This window comes from Macaca mulatta, chromosome 5 (genome assembly GCF_049350105.2).
Source record: "Macaca mulatta isolate MMU2019108-1 chromosome 5, T2T-MMU8v2.0, whole genome shotgun sequence".
NCBI lineage: Eukaryota > Metazoa > Chordata > Mammalia > Primates > Cercopithecidae > Macaca > Macaca mulatta.
The window spans coordinates 62644342-62667162 of NC_133410.1; the positions used below are offsets into that span (position 1 = coordinate 62644342).

Below are 22821 nucleotides of genomic sequence, written 5' to 3' on the forward strand. Positions count from 1 at the left end.
GTCAGGAATTTGGTATCAGGTAGTCCCCGGTTTAAGAAATCTAGCTCATCACTTAATAGGTGTGCTACCTGGAGCAAAGTTTTTAGCTTTTTTGAGCCTCAGTTTCTCCATCTATAAAACTGGGGTAATAATATAAACCTTGCATTGATTCAACACAATAATATCAACCTTGCATTGAAGGCTTTGAGAGTCGAATTAGGTAACACACGTAAAAGCACACAATGCAGAACTTAGCACATACTACATGTTTAAATACTGTAAGTTTCCTTCCTTTCTGTTTCCTTCCTTTTCACCCTGGCAATCTGCACATCATTTTCCTTCTCTATACTCAAACTAAAAATAATAATCTGAATGCAAGCAGGATATGGGTTGGCCATCAAGATTTTAGTGGAAAAGAAAATTCCTTGAAGATTTGAGGCCGGGCATGATCATGGCTCACACCTGTAATCCCGGCACCTGTAATCCCTTGGGAGGCCAAGGGAGGCAGATCACTTGAGGTCAGGAGTTAGAGACCAACCTGGCTAACATGGTGAAACCCCGTCCCCACTAAAAATACAAAAATTAGCCGGGCACAGTGGCACACGCCTGTAATCCCAGCTACTCGGGAGACTGAGGCAGGAGAATAACTTGAACCCAGGAAGCAGAGGTTGCAGTGAGCCGAGATCGCGCTACTGCACTCCAGCCTGGGCAAAAGAGTGAGACTCCATCTCAAAAAAAAAAAAAAAAAAGACTTAAGAAGTCAAGTCATTTACCAACTTCTCTAAGCCTCTGGTTCCCATGAAAATTAAATGATATAGTATATTCACTGATTCAGCAAATATTTATTTAGTGACTGCTATGTTCCTCATACTCTTCAGAGAGAGGGAAACATATCTGTGAATCAGAGAGACAAAGTTCTCAAGCAATTAATAGTGAACAGATGAACAAAGTAATCTCAGATAGCATTAAGTACTTTGTGGAAAATAAAATGAGGCAGGGACTGCTTGGCATAGGGTGGTTCACATGAGGCTTCTGGATGACAACTGAGCAGAGACAAAAATGACAGGAAGGAATCAGTACTGTGAATATTTGCAGGTGATCTGTTCCAAGCAAAGGGAACAGCAAGTGCAAATGCTCTAAGGTGAAGACAAGTTTAGGATGTTCCAGGAACAGAAACAAAGTTAGTACAGCTGGACAGGGCCTGAAGGTCAACTTTAGGAGATGATACTGATTGGGGCCACAAAACCAGGGTAAGGAGTCAGAATTTTAGGTGTTGTGGGAGCCACCGAAGAGTTTTAAAATGGAGAGTGACTTGACTGTTTTTCATTTTTAAAAGATCACCCTGAAGATGGACAGTAAGGGGACAAGAGAAATTAAGAAATCATCGCAGGAGCCAGGGGAAGGCTATGGGAAAAACAAGTTATTGGGGAACAAATCAAGAGTTCTATTTAGCCACTTTAAGAATAAGATGCTTATTACACATGAAAAAGGAGCCATCGGGCATACAAGTAGATGTCTGAGTCTGGAGCTCAGAGGCTCAGGATTAGAGATAAAAATTAGGAAATCAATGAATAAAGCTGGTACCTGAAGCTATTACTAGATGAGATCATCCAGGAAGAAAATGTAAAAATCAAGGAGTGGACCCAAGACCAAGTGCTGAGGCATGCCAACATTTACCAGCAGAGCAGAGGAACAAAAACAGTCAATGAGGTAAGAGGAAATCCAGGCAAGAGTTATGTCAAGGAAGTGACCAAAGGAGGAGAGCACTGCTACCGAGGGGCTGAGAAAGATGGAAAGAGAGGTGTAAAAAGCACTTTAGTCATGATCACCAGTATCTTCTGATTGCCAAATACAATTTTTACATACCACACACAGTAGCAGACACAGAGGAGGCATTCAATAGTTCTCTTTTCTCTTTCCTGCATTCATTCATTCAGTCAATATTTACTGGATACTACTACTATGCTCCAGGCACAAGCCAAGGCACTAGAGTTACAGTGAGCAAGACAAACAAGGTGCCTAATGCAATCACATCCACCTTCTCAAAGACTACCCTTAGCAATCCAGGCAAATAAGTTCAAAAGGCAAGAACCCATCCATTATACCTTTGTAGACACAGATAAGGATGACAGTTTAATGAGGAAATTTTCTTAAAAGACCTCAGAAGCACAACAAAATCCTGAAGCCCTGGGCTACTGCACGTACATTAATAGTGCCAGCTCCCCTTTAGAAAACAGATTGGTTTAGCTCACATTAACCCTTTCCAGTCCTATCAGAACTAACCCTTTCCAGCCTATAGAGTCCAACACAATCTCATGTGGAACATCATTTCTGCACCTCACTATAAATCAAACTGATCCTAAAGTCTTTTGTTGTCTTTTTTCAAATTTCTTAACTAAAATGTTTAGCCTTTGTGCCTAAGCCATTCCCAGAATTGCATGCAACAACCAAAGAAGTAAAAGAAGAAAAGCTGACACAGTTGCTCAGCCTGCTTTGAGTGGGAGGACTGCTTGAGGCCAGGAGTTCCAGAACAGTCTGGGCAACATAGCAAGACCCATCTCTGAAATTTTTTTTTTCAAATTAGCTAGGTGCAGTGTTGTGCACCTGTAGTCCCAGCTACTTGGGAGACTGAGGTGGGAGGACTGCTTGAGCCCAGAAGTTCAAGGCTTCAGTGAGCTATGAGTAGGGCACTGCATTCCATCCTGGGTAACACAGTGAATTCCCATCTCTAAAAGAAAAAAGAGAAACAGAAAGAAAGAAAATGAAAAGCAGCAACAACTGGAGGGGATAATAGAATAGTTCAGAAAAACCCTCTTCCTAGGCTAAGAAAACCATCCAGCCTAACTGAGGCACTGTCACTATGTTCCATCTGAGTTAGAGAGTGAGAATAATGATTGGTGCATTCCTTGGCTCTTTGATGCATATTTCACATTCCCTCCAAGACTATACATAGCAAGTAATTAGAATCTTCGTTCTTTCTGACAGACAATGCAGAGCATCTCAAAGCAGCCTCTTCCCTGCAGGAAGAAAAAAGGCATGAGTGAAGCAAACGGAAAATATAAAACCTGCACACCCACAGTGGCCTTTCCCCACAGCCGCCCTCAGTCCTCCTTAGAAGTAAGTCCAGCCTGGTGCACCTAGGCTTCTGCACAAAATACAGGAATTCAGCACATTTTCTTCATCTTTACACTACAAATGTCAATTATTTGGGCTTGTGTCCCTCCTCACCGCAAATCCTCTCAGCAGTTGCTTGCTATTATTAGTAAGACAGAGATACCTTTTAAAATAACCATCTGACCCAACTAGTTCCTCCTTCTATCAATAGGAAGAAATTAACTTATCCAGTCCTTAATCAGGCCCTCAAACCCATTCTTAAAAGTTCCTTTCACACACCCTGCATTCGCTGAAAACAAAGAAGGGAAGAGCATGCTTCTAAAAAGCTCCCGGGTTGCTCACATCACCAGCATGAGGCAAAGTTCAGAATAGATTTGGAAGCTTCTCACCAGCATCACGGGGATAAGGGTCACACCAGTCAGTATAAAATCCACTCAGGGCCAATAATGCCTTCCCTCAGCCAGGCCTCTGACTGTACAAGTTATACCCTTTCTACGGAAGTCCACACCCAAAGCAAGGTTTTTCTTATTCTCCGTTATTCTGGGACACCAAAATGATTTAACTGTAACACATGTCAAATCTACTGCCAAATGGACCGGCTTTCACCAGCCGGTCCTAATCACTGAGCAGGCTCGTAAGGGTGACTTAAGCCCAGCATGAGAAACATTTGTGCAAAACTGTCAGCCATTGGGTCTTGAGCACCCATCTACATTCCACCCCTCTAAGTTCCCACCCCCAGAGCCCATGCCAACTGCCAACGTGCTCACCAGCTAGTCCACACAGCGCAAGCAGCTGCCACTCAGCCAGTCAGCACGTGGCAGACCGCCAGCACACAAGTTTCAGAATGCAAGCCTGCCCCGTCACAGTGCTGCTAAAGGTTGAAGGTCTTCGAGTGTGCTAGCCTTTAGATTCGCCTCACTTGCCCTCCCACCTCCCTTCTCCCATCCCTCCTCTGTTACGCCTCCCGCTGTAGCATTTTACTTGTCTCTATAGTAACAGCATCTGGTTTCAGGGTTAAAACTTTATACAGCACATTTCTCCTCCTAGCCTAAGCTTTTGCCAAAGGATGCAGCAGCAAAAAGCCTGCTGCTTTACCGTGGAGCCACCTGTTTCCCTGCCACCCCAGGATTGCAGCTACTTTGTAAACTGTAGGATGAAAGCGACTGCAGTACTGAGCCCAGGGAAGGCGAAACAGAGCCTCCAACCTTGGCACACTAGCTGGTGTGTAGAGGATCCACTCCGGGGCTTGTATACCCAATCCCAGAGCTAGCCCGCTCTCTTCCACAGCCCGCTCTGCACTTAACAATGCTGCACATGGATCAAGTTCATAGCAGGGCTTTTTGATTGCATCCCAAAAAGCACCGGGGTTGGCACCCTAGAGAGCAGCAGGGCACCAGTGTTTAACATGCCCATACCAGAGTTTCATATCACTGTCTCTCTCCATGCATACAGCATAAAGTTTATTAGCTAATCTTGTATTTCAACTCATCCCACTTTATCCTCACCAGCTTGGTCTGTTTACAACATCCGGTGAACCCCATAATCTCTCACTTCACACAGCTTTCCCATGCATAGCCAATGTTTAAACAGTTCTTTACACACATGCCCACACACACCCCAAAGTGACGCACACAGGGGAGGGACAAACGCTAGCAAGTGAAGAGTTTTATTATTAGCCATTTTTGCCATGAAAACTAAGTGTATACAAAGGCCTTTACTTGAGGACTGCAGTCTCAGAGTTCAAAAGCAGGCTGTCCCTGTTACTTGGCTAATCTTGGATCAGATGAAAGATAAAAACCAGCATTTCACAGGTCTTTTTCAGGAGCTATACAGATTTTATAACAATCAGTACCGACATCTACAATTATACACTCATACACGCATTTCTGAGTTCTATTCCCTATTCAAATCATGTTTAAGAAGTGGGGGACTATTTCCATTATAAACCATTTGCAAACATGATATTTTTGTCATGATTCTAAACTTCACAGCATTTTATTGGTGCTTTTGTTGCTTTGTAAAATCTGCCATGCACATTTTCAACATACACATGATGAACAAGACACAATTATCTAAGCCACAGGCGACAGGGAGGAGTAATCTCAGTGGCTGCAAAGTGCACTGCCATCTTTTGGCAACATGTGTTCACTACAGGGAACCGAAGGGCAAGAAAAAGCTGCAACCATTCCCTTTAAAACTTCACAGGGGCTCTAAGAAGGGCTTTCATTCCCACAGGAAGTAAGACAGAACACAGTTGCTGACTTAACTGTGCAGACAGCTGGAGCTCTGGACATCCACACTGGGGGAAAGGGACATCGGTGCAGCAAAACTCACAAGCATGACTGATGGCAGTGATGACTCCCAGAGATCAGCCGGCAACAAAGCGAAGTAAATCTCCTTCCCAGAGCTCAGGAACACCCTAATCAGCCTGGAAATTTACACGGGCCCAGGGCCAGAGGGAAATAGGTGAGAGCCCCACACAAAATCAGACTGAGAACTGGATAAAAGGTGAAAATGCAATCCAGAGCAGGATCACGCCAAATCCAATTCTGGATTTATGAACTGTATTAAAAGTTCATTTGTACTCCTGGGCACTTATCCTAGAGAAATAAAAACTTACGTTCGCCCAAAAACCTGTACATGAATGTTTACAGCAGCTTTAAGTATAGTAGAAAACTCCAGAATTAATCCACATCTGTCAACAGGAGAGTGGTTAAACTATGGTACATCCATACCATGGAATACTGCTTAGCAAGAAACATGAACAAACTATTGATATACATGACAAATTGAATGAATCTCCAGGGGGTTATGCTGAGTGAGAAAAGCTCATCCCAAAAGGTTACAAACTATATTATACAATGTATATGGAGTGGCAAAATTTTAGAAATGAAGGACAGATTTAGAAGGACAGATTCATGTTTGCCAGGGGTTGAAGATGGAGGTATTTGTTGTTAACAAGGGCAACACGAGGGACCCTGTGGTTGGCTCTATTCAGTATCTTATCTGTGGATCAACACAGGTGATAAAATTGTATAGAACTTAATACAGACAGAGAAGAGAGAGAGAAATTCGTACACGTAAAACAGGAAATGTGAATAAAGTTTGGAGAATTGTATCACTGCCAATAACCTGGTTATGATATTATACTACGGTTTTGTAAAATGTTAACCTTGGGAAAAACTGGCAAACTGGAGCTTTTCTGCACCAGTAACCTCTCTGTATAATTTCTCAAATATGCATTTGAATCTACAATTATCTCAATAAAATTTTCAATTTAAAAAAGCTCATTTGTAACTCTGTTTTTTAATTTCCCCTAGAAGCACTATTCTACACGGTGGTCAGGTCCACCAACACAGATGCAGAATCAGGCAAAAATGAATACAAAATCCCAGATGCACACTTTGCTAAGTGCGTAAGCTTAGAAAGTTAACTAACCTCTCTCACTTCAGTGTCTTTTAAAATGGGCTTATACCACTTCAGAAGTTAGTTTAGGGAATTAAATAATTTCCTAAATAAATCCAACCAGTTTTAGTTAAATCAAATATAAAGTTCATAGGGCCCAGAGAATAGAGTATTAATACTCCTAATCAGACCCAGAGGTCATGATTCTGTCTCATGAGCAAATGCATGGGATTTTTGACTGGGGAGACTACAGATAAACTGTCCCTCAAACTACTAGGATCAAACTCTCCCTTTCTATCTTCTCCGTGCTAGGGCTAGGTCTCCTAAACTCTGTCGTCAGATTGTTGATTGATTTCTGAAAGGCTGGAGCAGGCTCAGCAACAAAGGACAAGAAAGTAACTGACAGGAGGATGGAGACAGAGACTCTGGGGTGAGAAAAGGCTCGGAGGCCAGGGGAGGTGACCGATGAAGAGAGAAAGTGCTTGTGGGGAGGGTACGAAGTGCTGAAAGGAGGACTTCGTTCATGACTCCCCAGGACATTCCCTGACTTAGCCTGCACTCACACTCACATGCTCCTTAATATTTTTAATGGACTATCTCATGTGCTTCCACAAAGACCCTGTGCTGCTTCTGACCAGAGTTCCGTTGTAGAACAGAGTAGTCTCCTTCCTATGTCAGAAACAAAGTACTTTGCCCTTCCAACATGTTCTCAGAGGTTTTACTGTTACGGACAGGAAAAAGAAGCTCCCTTCTAAACTCTTTTAGCTTTCAATCACCCTTCTTCAAGGCTTCTTGTGTGAAAATCACAAAGGTCCTAAGACAGGAATCAGGCCAGATGAAATGGCTGGGCCCCTCCATATGAGACACCAGCACAGAGGACGGCGACCGGCACGTTCGTCCTCTGTCCCCTCCTCCACACCACCATCAGCTCTTCAACCAAGAGCCAGACCCAAACCAGCAGCAGAGTAAGGAAAGAAGAGCAAAGGGAGGAAGGGATGATACCCCACAGGGCAATCACGGGAAAGGGAATATCTATAGCTGAAAACCCACCCTGCAAGGCAGCTTTTAGTCAAGGGATGCCCCAACATGCTCAGGTTTGACATGAGTGTAGGATGGCTGGATTCTCATCTGCCTTCTCACCAGTGCTTTTTCACTGGCCTTCCTGGATCTGAACTCATTCCCCTCCTATGCATCCATTTATAAAACGCACTTTGGTATCTCTCCTTTTAAAGAGCCTTCAGTGGTTCTTCATTACATGGAAGAGAAATCCAACTTGCTTAACATGAAACGTAAGCTCAGGTCCTAGATCCCCACGCCACACACCCTGAACCATCCGCCACACCTTCGTGTACATGCTATTTCCTCTAATTAAAATATCATCTTAGTTAACCCATTCTTCAAAACCCAACTTAAGATTCAACCTCTCCAGAAGCCTCTCTGCATTCTCAGACATACCCTTCCCTGAGCAGAGCTATGCTCCTTCCTCTGTTCTCCACTGACGTCCTGAATGTGCCTGCTTCCCACATAGCACGTTACAATGCATTGTCATTATAACTTATCATCACTCAACTGTACTTGAGCATGTCATGGCTCTTGTCCCCACCACATTATGAGCTCTTTCAGAGCAAATATTGTCTTTCTAAAGTTTTTCTACCTCTAGTGTCAAGCATAGTCACTATACAGAGTTAGTAGACTACGTGTAGCGTAACTATGTGTGGTGACTATGAATCAATCAATCAATCAATTGATTCACTGACTATGAATCAATCAATCAATCAATTGATTCACTGACTATGAATCAATCGATTAATCAGTCAATCAACCAGTTAGAAATAGGCACAGTGAAGGCACATACTTGTTTGGTATTAAGTGGATCTCTAAGTCTAAAGGCCCTGAATGTGTATTTCAAACAACATAAACCCCATAAACAAGCAAATTTCCAATTATTTAGCCTATTATTCAACTGAAGAAACAGTGATGTGTTCCAAAGAAAGGGGGGAAAATGGCTATGCTATACTCCCTGAAGAGTGTTATGTTTATGGTTGAATTAAGGGATTTGTCAAGGATATTTTTAACTATATAATTTTCTCTTTATAGACCAACATTAGAACTTAACCCTCCACACAGACTATACCAATACTCTCACATGTGGAGGCCAAATTAAATTCAAATGGGAATTTCCCTTGTCTGCTAAAAAAAAAAAAAAAAAAAAAAAAAATTAAGAGGTACCTGGACCTGCCACATATTTGGTTCTAAATAAAAATTTGTTTCATGAACAGAAGAATGAATGAACTTAAAAATAAATCACACCATACACTACTTTAAATACCCAGAAGCAAAGCCTGATACAGTGGCATACGCCTAAAATCCCAGCTCCTAGGAAGGTTGAGGTGGGAAGACTGCTTGAGCCCAGGAGCTTTGAGGCTGCAGTGCATCACAATCATGCCTGTGAATATCCACTGCACTCCAGCTCGGCAATATAGCGAGATCTATTTCTACAAAAACTAATAAATGCCCAGAAGCAGCATGAAAGTTATAAGAAAGTTCAGTTTTGCTCATCAGGCCTGCAACTGAACAAATAAAACTCTGCAATGTGTTTAGGTAAACCTATAAAGAAGCTAGATGGCAGTTACCTGCAAATAAAACTGGGATTCAAAATGTCAATATAAACCTTAAGCTCTAGAAATTTTAGCTTAAGTTTACATTTATACACAGTCAATGATAAATTATTTGTAGTAATTAGTATGGCAATAGCATGAATAACTAAAATCCTCAGTTAATTCATATTCATTGTAGTCTGTGACTTTTGCACATTTACTGTGGATTTCACAGTGATCTCAGATCAGACGCAGATTGGCAGGCAGATGGGGACTCAAGAGCAGGAGTTTTTTCCAGGACACAGGGCTGGGAGTCAGCTCCATGGCACCTGATCAGGTACAGTCCCTGACCTACCCACCTCTGACACACAGAACTGACACTGGAGAAGATGCCTTCTGAAATGGGTTTAGGCAAACCTTCCTACCTCTACCCAACGTGGCAACCACAGTGTTCACATCTCCCATCCTGAACTACCACTTGGCTGGCAGGGATGAGGCTCCTGAAATTTTATTAAGTTCTTGCTACATGTCAGTCAGTGTGCTAAGCAACATACATGCATAATTTCCTTCTGGATGCCATCTTATTTTATCTGACTCAGTAACAGGGCAGAACTGAAAGTTCTAGCTAAAGGATGTCAATACCTATTACAATGTAGGAACTGAGATTAGGGACTTTCATTTTCTATTAATTTTTTTTTTTTTTTAAACAGAGTCTTGCTCTATTGCTCAGGCTGGAGTGCAGTGGTTCAATCTCAGCTCACTGCAACCTCCACCTCCCGGGTTCAAGCGATTCTCCTGCCTCAGCCTCCCAAGTAGCTGGGATTATAGGCACGCACCACCACGCTCAGCTAACTTTTGCATTTTTAGTAGAGATGGGGTTTCACCATGTTGGCCAGGCTGGTCTCCAACTCCTGACCTCAGATGATCCACCCACCTAGGCCTCCCAAAGTGCTGGGGTTACAGGGGTGAGCCATCGCACCCGGCCCATTATCTATTAATTTTTTAAGTCACATTTTAAATACGTACTGCTTGCCAACTACTAAGCTGAATACTTTGTGATGATGATTTGATTCAATCTTCATAACAATGCCATGAGGTAGGGACTCTTCACACACCCACTTTAAAGTTCTAATTTTGAAGATAAATAATTTGCCCAAAATCACACAGTACATATGATGAGAAGACCAGGCATGCAGACTAACTTAGCAGTCCACAATTTTAACGACTCTACTATACTCTTTCATAATTAACTAATCAATGCCCACCAAGGATTATCTTCAAGAACATTTTTCATAATGCTGAACTTACATATATTCCTTCTCATAATTTCAAATTACATCACTTACCACTTTCTCCACTTCAGTGTGCCTACTGGCCAAATATTAGAGCATCCTGTAACAATCCCCCCCAAATTAATATCTTTATTTTTATTTAGCAAACACTTAGGTAGTGCTTACTATGTCCTAGTTACTATTGTAATTGCTTTACAGATATTATTAACTCATTTAATACAACAATCCAATGAGGTTTGCACTGTTTTTATCACCATCATCTCTGAAACACAGACAGATTAAGTCACATGCCCAAAAAAATCACACGGCTATAACTGTTGATGTCAGGATTCAAACCCAGGAGGACTGGCTCCAAAATCTGTTCTCTTACCCACTCAATGTCAAGCTGCCTCTTTTTAGCCAGTTTGACTGATCTGTTAAAACTCTCCAAATATCTCAGGGAGTCTTGAACCCTGGCAGTTGAGGAACAAGAGCAGGAGGAGGAAGTCAGGACCGAGACCTACCGTGGGTCAGTGTTTGCAGGACTAGGTTGTGGATGAGATGGGGCTGTGAGGATTCAGGCTCTTGGGAAGGGACTGAGAGGATCAGGCTCAGAGAAGTGGCTGTGGGGACCCGGGCTCCAGACAGGACTTAGGGAACAGGGATGGACTGGAGTTCTCCAGTATCTGAGGGAAGTCGGTCTGGGAGGAACAGGATTGTGAGGACCCGCACTCCTAAGAGGAGAGGACTGGAAAGGAATGAGGTATGAAGACATGGGCTCCGGAGAGGTAAAAGTCAAGCAGTGAGGACCCAGGCTCCTAAGTGGCAGAAGAGGGACAGTGAAGACCCGGGCTCCTAAGGATTCAGAAATGGGACCACGAAGACTCAGGTTCCTGAGGGGCAGAAGCAGACTGAGAAAACCTGAGTTTTGGAAGGGAACAGAAGCGGGCAGTGAAGACGGACTTCTGTGGGAAAATGGATCTGGGCTTTGAGAATCCAAGTTCCTGAGTCTCGGAACAGGGCTGTGAAGACCCGAGCTCCTAAAAGCGTTGGATCTAAGGGACCATGGATGTGAGATCACCCTACCAAGGAAAGGGAAAGGGCAGCCTACTTGGCTTTGGGCAGGCTTTTCTTGTGTCGGATACTCAATCTAGGAGGCCCACATGCAAGCATCTTCATTTTCTGCTTTATTCTTGGGAATCAGATGTAAAGTTAAAAATAGTTTGACTCAGTTATATACTTGATAAATTCTTTAAATCCCATTCCACTCAACCCTGATTGAGCACAGAGCTCAGCATCTCAAATAAAAGAATGTCAGTGCAAAACAAAAACAAAAATAAAAACTCTAGGAACCTGGGATCACAAATATTAGACAGACCCTTAGTGAAAGAGTAGAAACACTCAATAATTAAAGAGTATACAGACCCTTGACATTCATGAACATCCCCTCCCCAGGCCCATTTTGCAAATTCCCCAATTCATAAGTACCACACAGCATCTATTTTCCATTTGCCAGCTCAGTCTGGGCTCACCACTTGGCCACATGTTTCTCCACCAAAGCACAAACCCACTACATGGTATAACCTTCTAGGGCTGCTAGCAAATAGTTGAAATCACAGTTGTTAAATTCACACATGCCAAGGAACTACTGTATCAAAAGCCAGAAGAGTGCATCACTCACCACGTGGGCTGTACTACTAAGCAGAAAAACAACTTTTATCTCATAAACTTTATGAGCACAGTTCACTATTACAAGAACATTGAAGACATTTCTCTAGTCTGTGTTCCCTTATTAAAATGTCTCTTTCCACAATGCTGTTCAAAGTTTATCCTTCGTTTTCCCCAAGAAATCTCTCTGTGTACACTTGTGATCTAATTTTCCAAAGTTTAACTCATTTACTCATTCATTTATTCAATTTATTGAGTGTCTGCTATGACCAGGCATTATTCTAGGCACTAAGGATAAATCCATGGTGGGAAATAGACAATACACAAACTTTCAAAATCAACTGCACAATGTGTTAAAAGTTGATACTGCAATGGAAAAATGTAAGCAAGGAAGAGATTTAGGGAATGCTGGTTAAACTGGAGAGTAGCGCAGTTTTAAATAGGTAGTTAAGAAAGGCCTCAACGAGTGATAGTTGAGCAAAGATTGAAAAGGATAAGATAGTGAGACTTGCAGTTATGTTGAGAGAACAGCAAATGCAAAGGCCTTGAGGCAGGAAATAGCCTGGAAGATTACTGGAATATCAAGGAGGCCAGTAGCTGGTGCAGAGTAAGCCAGGAGGGCTGGAGATAAAATCAGAGAGATGAAGGTAAAGGAGAGGCAGGTTGCTTTGGGTTTGGGAGGCTACTGTATGAAGGGCTTTGGTGTTTACTCTGAACAACTAGAAAGCCACTGGAGGGTCTAAGCAATAGAGTGATACTTCCTCAAGTTTATAGTCTTTACCTAAGTCTTTTTCATTAGATAAACGTTTCTATTAAGGTACTTCCTGAAACCTACTCAGAAGGTCTTTCTGGGGCCACAGCTAGTGTAGCACAGAGGTTACAGGCGGGGTCTGCTGGGTCAGAATCCTACATCACCATGTCAGAACTTGACCCAATGCTCTGCAGATCCAAAAGTGAATTGACACACCTTAGGAGACTTCATCCCAAGGGTTCAGAGCCTTGACATTGACTTCTGCCTTGTGAAGGTGCTGAGCATTGTTTCAGTGCTCATGGCAAAGGCCAATCTGCATTAACTTGTTAATATAATCTTTATCAACTTCTGCCAAACTAGCTCCAAAGTTCATGACTCAAGTTGTTGCCACTTGAATCCTCGCCTACCTAAATCTGCCCCAGGGATGGCAACACGTAGTGTTAGAATATGCCAAAGCAGATGATTAATATGTGGATATCATGAGAATAGCATACAGCTTATTGTTGGTGTTTTTTTTTAACACCCATAATTCAAATTGACACTTTAAATAATAAAGGAATACATTTAAAGTTGTTTTAAACTATGAGTTTTCTGATTCCACGGTTACACCGACTGCACTTTGGGGGAAAACGCCCTGAGCTTGGCATCCTTTGCCATAGAACGACATCCCATGTTTGGTTCTAGCCGCTTATGTGTACAGAGAGGAGTGGTCCACATTGTGGAAGGATGTTACATCCCAATTTAAAAACAGTCCCCTTCATAGTGGAAAGCAGTAAGGTGATCCTCAAAGAGTTAAAAGCAGAACTATCTACCATTCAACCCAGCAATCCCATTACTGGGTATATACCCAGAGGAATATAAATCATTCTACCATAAAGACACATGCACATGAATGTTCACTGCAGCACTATTCACAATATCAAAGACATGGAATCAACCTAAATGCCCATTAATGACAGACTGGATAAAGAAAATGTGGTACCAATATACCATGGAATGCTATGCAGCCATTAAAAAGAACAAGATCATGTCTTTTGCAGGAACACAGATGCAGCTGGAGGCTATTATCCTCAGCAAATTAACGCAGGAACAGAAAAACAAATACTGCATGTTCTCACTTTTAAGTGGGAGCTAAATGATAAGAACTTACAAACATAAAGAAGGAAACAACAAACACTGGGGTCTACTTTAGCGGGGAGGGTGGAAGGAGGGAGAGGAACAGAAAAGATAACTATTGGGTCAAGGGCTTAATACATGGGTGATGAAATAATACGTGCAACAAACTCCCACGACATGCGTTTACCTATGTAACAAACCTTCACATGTACCCCCCAAACCTAAAATAAAAGTTAAAAACACGAAAAAATAAAATAAAAACATTCTCCTTAACACAGAGAGAAAAAAGGACACCCATAAGACATAACTATCTAATGTGACACGTGAGTTGAGATACTAATTCAAACAAATCAACCGTCTAAAAAACTATTTTGAGACAAGGAAGCTTGCATGTTAATTGGGTATTAGACGGTACAAAGGAATTATTATTAATTGTATTAGGTACGATAATGGTGGTGAGGTTATATATATTTTTAATATCTTTACAGGCATATGTCAGAGATGTTGCAGGTTCGGTTCCACTCCACCACAATAAAACAAATATCAAAATAAAGCGAGTCACATGAAATATCTGTTTCCCAATGCATACAAAAGTTATTATTATTATTTTTATTTTTTATTTATTTTTTTTTTTTTGAGACGGGGTCTCTGTCGCCCAAGCTGGAATGCAGTGGTGCAATCTCGGCTCACTGCAAGCTCCACCTCCTGGGTGCGTGCCATTCTCCTGCCTCAGCCTTCCGAGTAGCTGGGACTACAGGTGCCCACCACCACGCCCGGCTAATTTTTTGTATTTTTAATAGAGACAGGGTTTCACCGTGTTAGCCAGGATGGTCTCGGTCTCCTGACCTCGTGATCCACCCACCTCAGCCTCCCAAAGTGCTGGGATTACAGGCATGAGCCACCGCGCCCGGCCTTTAAGTTATGTTTATACTACACTGTTGTCTATTGTGTGCAATAGCATTATGTCTAAAAAATGCACATACCTTAATTTCAAAATTCTGTATTGCTAAAAAATGCTAACAACCACCAGAGCTTTCACCAAGTTGTAATCTTTTTGCTGGTGGAAGGTCTGGCCTCAATTCTGATGGACAATAAAGTTTGCCTCATCAATTGATTCTTCCTTTCACAAAGTATTTCTCTGTTGTATGTACTGCTGTTGAATAGCATTTTACCCACAGTAGAACATTTCCCAAAATTGGAGTCAAACCTCTCAAACTGTGCTGCTACTTTATTGACTAGGTTTACATAATACTCTAAATCCTAATCCCTTGTTGTCATGTCAACAAAGTTCACAGCATCTTCACCAGGAGCAGACTCTATCTCAGGAAATCACTTTCTTTGCTCATCCATGAGAAGTTCCTCATCCATTCAAGTTTGTCATGAGGTTGTAACAATTCAGTCACTTCTTCAGGCTCCACTTCTAATTCCAGTTCTCTTGCTATGTCCATCACCTCTGCAGTTACTTTCTCCACCGAAGTCTTGAACTCTCAAAATCACCCATGAGGATTAGAATCAACTTCCTTCTGTTTCTGTTGATATTTTGGCATCCTCCCATGAATCATAAATGTTTTTAATGGCATCTAGAATGGTAAATCCTTTCCAGAAGGTTTTCGATTTACTTTGCCCAGATCCATCAGAGAAATCACTATTTATGACAGCTATTGCTTTACAAAATGTATTTTTAAATAATAAGACTTTTAAGTCGAAATTACTCCTTGATCCATGAGCTGCAGAATGAAAGTTATTTTAGCATACATAAAAACTACATTCATCTCCTTGAACCTCTTTATCAGAGCTTTTGGGTAACCAGGCACACTATCAATAAGCAGCAAAATTTTGAAAATAGGTCTCAACAGTGAGCTTAAAATATTCAGTAAATCATGCTATAAACAGATGTGCTGTCATCTAGGCTGTGCTGTTCCATTTCCGAGCATAGGCAGAGTAGATTTAGCATAAATCTTAAGGGTTGTTTTCACTTTCTTATTATTGGTGTATTCACTGGAATAGCACTTCTAATTTTCTTCAAGCACTTTTCCTTTGCATTCACAACTTAACTAATGATTGGGACAAGAGGCCTAACTCTTGACCTGTCTTGGCTTTTGAGATGCCTTCCTCGCTAACCTTAATCATTTCTAGCTTTTGACTTAAAGTGAGAGGCGTGCTACTCTTCCTTTCATTTGAATACTTAGAGGCTCTTGTGATGTCTCTGCAGAAAAGTGAGCTTCCCTGTGATCCTAGAAGAATAAAAACTCACCAAAAACTAATACAGTCCCTTGTATTACTAGACATTGATGGGATACAAGGGAAAAGAAGAAGGATGTTCCCAGTGACAGCATATTCCCTTCTTGCCAAACACAGGATACCTATTTTTCCCAAGGAAGTAATATTACATTTGTTGATTAGGTTCCAAGGCCAACTCACAAAGTTCAATTTGCTGAAAATGTGGCCAAATTATAGAAATAATAATAAAATTTAATATAATAAGGGCTTTATATAAATTTTTTAAACTTGACTACTAGTCAATGCAATAGCTGCTATTATTATCATCTCCCTTTTACAGATGATAAAACTGAGATTTAAAGATGCAAGCAAGTTGTCAAGGTCACACAGCTACTAAGTGATACAACCCATATAGATTATTAGTTCACAACACAAAATTACTAACAATATTAGAGTGCTAATAGTACTGTTTTAGGTATATTATGGGTGAAATAGGCTTGTATGGATTTGAGTGGGTCTGGAACACTAAGTATCATTCTAATATTGCTTTCTAGAGTTAAATACATTTTGAGTTTCAAACAACTAAATAATAAATATAAAGTGATGGCATTCCAAAATTAAGTTGGAAGCAGCACATGTATTTGTTTAGAAAGGTCATCAAACAAATGACTAAAATTAGAGCATAAATACCAGTATTACCTCTAATACGTAATCACAAATAAAATTAACCACAACCAGTTGAGACAAACCAACTCTAAAAAGAAATTACATACACATGTTGTCTAAGGTAACTTTTTGCGTTTGCTTTTCTCATTATCTCAAAACTCAGTTATTTGGATAAACACAGACACCTAAAGACCAAAGTAAAACATCACTCACTTCTTAAAGAGCTGTACAGTATCATGACATCTCCTTTCTGGAGATTTGGGACTTGCTTATGAACTATTACCTACTTGGATCACTTTACAAGCCACTTGTAAAAAAGAAATAATTATTCCTTCTTGTAAATATCAGAAGAAAAGTCCTACTGCCAAGAAAAGTCCCATTTCCCATTTTCTTAGGAAAAGTTAAGATCACTTTCCCTACACTCTCCATTTGTTTTAACTTTCACAGTCCCCCCGGCTCACTAGCTTCAGGCAAAGCCAAAAAGGAAGAAAAGCCAAAAGCAGTTCATGTCAGACTGTCACTACCACATTCCAGCCTTGATGAAGACCTCAGAGACTGTTTTGTAAGTCTTCCTGCCTCTGCTTCCAGTTCTATAAAAACCAACAGTCAATCAGGAAATGCCAGCTAAGTACATATGATGCCACTCTTATACCAAATAGAAGTGATGACCAGCTGAGAGTTTCCTATTTCTGTTACAGTCACAGAATCATTTTTGTTTACAATGGTCTTTGAAAAGCAACCATATAATAAGCATCTACAGATAAAAACTACTTGCTAAGCTACATAAATGCCATTTTGTTGTTGGTTTGCTTTTTTGTTTTTTGAGATGGAGTCTCACTTTGTTGCCCAGGCTGGAGTGCAGTGGCATGATCTCAGCTCATGACAACCTCCACCTCCCAGGTTCAAGCAATTGTCCTGTCTCAGCCTCCCAAGTAGCTGGGACTACAGGCACGCGCCACCACCCCTCGGCTAATTTTTTGTATTTTTAGTAGGCTGGTCTTGAACTCCTGACCTCAGGTGATCCGCCCACCTCAGCCTCCCAAAGTGCTGGGATTACAGGCATGAGCCACCACGCCTGGCCCATAAATGTCATTTTGTTAGTACCCAAATCATTTATTGCTCCATTATACTGCTGATTTGCACTGTTTTATCATTAGAGCTGACAGCTCATTCATTAGTAGAAACATATTATTCAGTCTCAGTAAGGATTAAATTGCTTTAAAAAAAAAAAACTTTAATGTCAAAGCAAATATAAAGTGGTATTTCTTGCTCAATTCTTATTCTCCCAATCTTGTCCCACTCACACAGTTTCTTTAAAACAAAATTAGTAAAGAATTTTTATAAAGTGAATATAATTCAAGTTACCAACTCTCTAAGTCTCAATGTTCTCATCTGAAAAATGGGCTTAGTAATACCCACATTGTTCAGTTGTGGGGAAGCTATGGGATAATGGGATAACGGACACAAAAGCACCCTGCGTGGTAGGTACTTAGCATAAAGAGGGTAGACAAGGCACATAGCTAGTATTGTTATGCACCACGTCCTTAATTTCTCCCAGACAGGCCTAAGTTCATAAAGGTCAAATTGCTACCACCTGGCACAAGTTCATGAAGGTCACATTACTAGCAACTGGCGGAGAGAGAATTCAAACCCAGCTCTGTCTGACTATAATGCTCTATGCCACGCTACCTCCTCAGCATGGAGCAGGAGGGATAACCAGATAGTCTTCCAAAGCCTCTTCTAAGCTTATTAGCCCCAAGGTGGAAGCCAAGAATAAAGGATAAGTGGAGCTTTCCTCTTTTGAACCTTATGTAAAGTGCAGGGAATCAAGGAAAGAAATCATCAAGCATGTGCCTCTTGATATATCAGAGGTCAAATTTCTCAACTTGTTGATAATACTCAGAGGACTAACTGGGCACATGGCTGAGGCATGGAAATGGGCCAGCGGGGCATTTTTTAAAAGGTGGACACCCTGGGAAACACAGACCTGTTTGTGTAATGTTTTTGACAAGAATAAAACTTAAAAATGACCCCAAATGCCAATTTTAAAAAATCAGAATAAAAGAAACATTAAAAATAGAAGTGACAGAGGAATGAAAGCAAGAAAAAAAATGTATTTCGGTTAACACATCTTTGGTAAGAACTAATTTTCTGAAATGAATGGTTTCTTAAAACAGAAATGATGGCTGGGCGTGGTGGCTCACACCTGTAATCCCAGCAAGTTGGGAGGCCAAGGTGGATGGATCACTTGAGGCCAGGAGTTCAAGACCAGCCCGGCCAACATGGTGAAACCCCATCTCTACTAAAAATACAAAAGTTAGCCAGGCATTGTGGTGCACGCCTGTAATCCCAGCTACTTGGGAGGCTGAGGCAGCAGAATTGCTTGAATCAGGGCTGGGGGTGGAGGTTGCAATTAGCCAAGATCGCGCCACTGCACTCCAACCTGGGCGACAGAGTAAGATTCCATCTAAAAAATAAAAATAAAAAAAAAAAAATAGAAATGACAAAGTTGGTAGACAAGCAATAATAATTTCTTTTGTTTGGTAAAACAACTGACTCTGTACAATGCATTACGGAATTATCAATAATGATAATTATGCGTATCATTTGTTGAGCACCCACTGTTCGCTAGCCCCTTTGGGACGGTTCACTTGTGATCTTCACAGCGATGCACACGCCCAGTAGTTACCAGCAGCTCCACTTTACATAGGACGAAACACAGTCCCATAACCATAAAGGTAATGTCCTAAGGTTACAGAGTCTAAGAGGGAAGAGATGGAAATTCACACTTAGATCTGTCTGACTCTAAAACCCATGCTCTCCTTACTGAACGTGAAAGTGCCCGGCACAGGGTTCATTTGCCACTGCCACCCTCCTTATAAACCTGGGAAAGGAATGAGGTGGATGGAGGATCAGACTATTCCTGGAGGATCAGTGGAAGATCATCACCTTCTCCTCAAGAATCAAATGAATAGTGCTTGAAATGGTGAAACCGAGAGCAGAGTATTATTTGAAATGGGTGCTATCATGACAATAAGGTGTTTTGAAAGCATAACCATCTGCACCTTGGACAGGACCAGAACACAAAGTTCTTAGTAAAACAAAACAAGAAAAAAGCAGTCAGGAGCAAATTAATAAATTCAGGGGGAAAAAAAAAAAACCTGTTGTGGTGTTTTAGTCTACCCTGTACTACCAACAAGATTGAGGAGAGGACAGGAGGATGGACTAAATGACATTTGTGATCCAACATACGTGATACCATTGTAATAGCATAGGGTGTTCCTTTGAAGATACTCTTAAGAGTCACACACAATTTGTTTATTCTCTCAGCATGCCTAGTTGTTAATAAGAAGATAAGTAATATATTGACTCTGGGTTAGAGATCAGATAATTCAGACAAAAAGTCCTAAGCACATTAGGAAATCACAGCAAAAGGAAAATCATAACCCAAGCTTCCAGTATAGAATGCATAAAGCTGCATAATTGCATAAAGCTACTACTGCATCAACTGTGAATCCTCATGGTTCCAAACAAGAGTTGGAGTAAGTTTCAAGTGGGTGGAGCTGACCCTTACTCCTGGGAGCTGCCAGGCAGGGCCAGGCAGAGCCCAAGCCCCAGGCCACTTACCGCCAGTCAAAAGATGTCTAGACTGTTTACCTAGTGTACCGTGCAAATATTATTATTTACTGAGTGCTGTGTGACGTGAAAAAGATTCACAAACATTAGTAAATAAATCAATTATTTCACCAACTTTCTTTTTTTTGCTCAGATCACGTGGTTTATTGAATCAATTTAAGTACACAGCAAAAAAATAAACACAGAATTCAACAAAACCAAACCAAAAACCCACAAGAGCAAAGATATGGGATAGGTTTATGCACATAGGATAGGGGACAAGTGGTGGCGGGACCACATCCCTGACTTCTGTGTTATATACAAGGGTCATATGTCCTATCTCTCTGCCCCATCAACCTTCCCCATGATGATGCGTTTATGGAAAACAGAATTGAGATCACCAACTTTCTTGATCAGGAAATGCTAACACGGACCTGGAAATCCTAGAAAATCCACAGTGTAACTGAAGTTGCTTCAATAATCATTCCCTTTCAAACCTCTTCCCTCCCTAGGGGGCCATTAGCCAGCATCATCCTAGGCTAAGGAAGACACACTTCTGAAGTGCTGTATACAGAGCTGTGTAAACCAAGTTAGGAGGCCACAGCTGAGAGCACTTCTACACCCCTCAGTACAGGATCAGTTCATGCCAAAGGTGTGGCCTGTGCACAGTTCAGTTCTCCACACAAAACCCCAGTACATCTGGGTACCTAGGGGTCATATCAAGAAAAATGATTGAGATACTAGTGGCCGGCACAAAATATTGCGAGGGAGCAGCCTGAGTGGGGCGTAGAGAAGAGGGAGTGTCTTGTCAGCTCAGGCTGCTATAACAGAACACCATAGACTAGGTGGCTTAAAGAACACACATTTATTTCTCACAATTCTGAAGACTTGGAAGTCCAAGATCCAGGTGCTAGCTGATTCAATTCCTGGTGAGACCTTACTTCCTGGTTTGCGGAAAGCCACTTTCTTACCATGTCCTCCCATGGCCAAAAGAGAGATCATCTCTCTCATGTCTCTTCTTATAGGGGCACTAATCCCATTGATGAGGGCTCCACCCTCATAACCTAATTACCTCCTGAAGGTCTTACTTCCAAAAATCATCATATTGGAAATTAGGGCTTCAACTTATGACTCTGGGTGGGGGTCGGGGTGGATATAGACATTCAATCCATTTCAGGGAGATTTTCTTCTCACCTTTTCATCTTTTACTCAATACAGTAAGGTGCACAATCATAATGACAGCCACAGAAATGACTCTTAATAAAGAGCAATTACTATGCCATGAAAACTCAGTACTCCAGTTAAGACCAAATTGTGTGGTAACAAAAGAGGCCCCTGCTTTCAAGTCCACCAGCCTGGAAGCACAGCTTTCTTTCTTGTGTTTTAGTCCCAAAAACAAGAACAGAGGCTTCCCTATGTCTGCTTTACCAGCTCCTTGTAACATGTCAAGAGTGGCACTCACAAGCCAATACTTTATGAGGTAAAATCCAGGATTACTTCTAGTAATGACAATAAAGGAAGGGACAAACAGATGCAAATCAGCAACACCCTGTATGCAGGAAAATACAGAATTAGTATTGATGAGTTATCATCAGGTCTTATGCAGTCATGCGTTGGTAATTGACAGGAAATGTTTCAAGAAATGCATCGTTTGTCAATTTTGTCATGGTGTGAACATCGGAGAGGTTCTCACACAAACCTAGATGGTACAGCCTATTACACACCTAGGCTATGTGGTATAACCTATTGCTCCTAAACTGCAAACCCATACAGCACATTACTGTACTGAATACTGTAGGCAATTATAATACAATGGTAAGTACTTATGTATTTAAACATAGAAAATGTACAGTAAAAATACAATAATATAAATTTATGGTACCACTGTCATACATGTAGTCCGTCACTGACCAAAACGTCGTTATGCAAGGCATGACTGTATTTACTTCTCTCACCTTTGGACACTTTCCCCCAGCACCAGAGGAGCTTCAGCCTCATGGTAATCACTCTGCTCAGCTCCCTAGTACCTACCCCATCCCAGTTTATTTAATGTGACCTGGCCTACCCAAAACTACACCTCTTACCCTATTCACACACACACGTGCACAGACACAAATGCGTGCACACAGGAAATGTCATTGCCATTGTGGAATATGGGCCACCTCATCTCATTCATCTAGTCTCAACCTCTGCCTTACACTTTCATGTCCCATGGTTCGCCAACCCCATTGTGCCTCTGTCCTGTAGATTCCAACTCTGGTCTTAGTGACCATCTGGCTTTTCTCATTTCTGGTGAGCCCCTCTGACAGCAGGTCAACACTGGTATTCAACCTCTGCTCCCAGCAAGGGCAACCCCCACCTTCTGCCCAGCTCCGGAGGACTGGGCCTCTTCCTGGCTACTCTCCCAGTCAGACATAAT

General features: G+C 41.5%; 1 protein-coding gene across 1 annotated transcript in view; it reads right to left on the bottom strand.

Moving 5' to 3' along the window:
- Positions 1 to 22821, bottom strand: part of SLC4A4 (solute carrier family 4 member 4) — a 430044-nt gene that overhangs the window by 338596 nt on the left and 68627 nt on the right. The gene's annotated exons all lie outside the window — the stretch shown is intronic.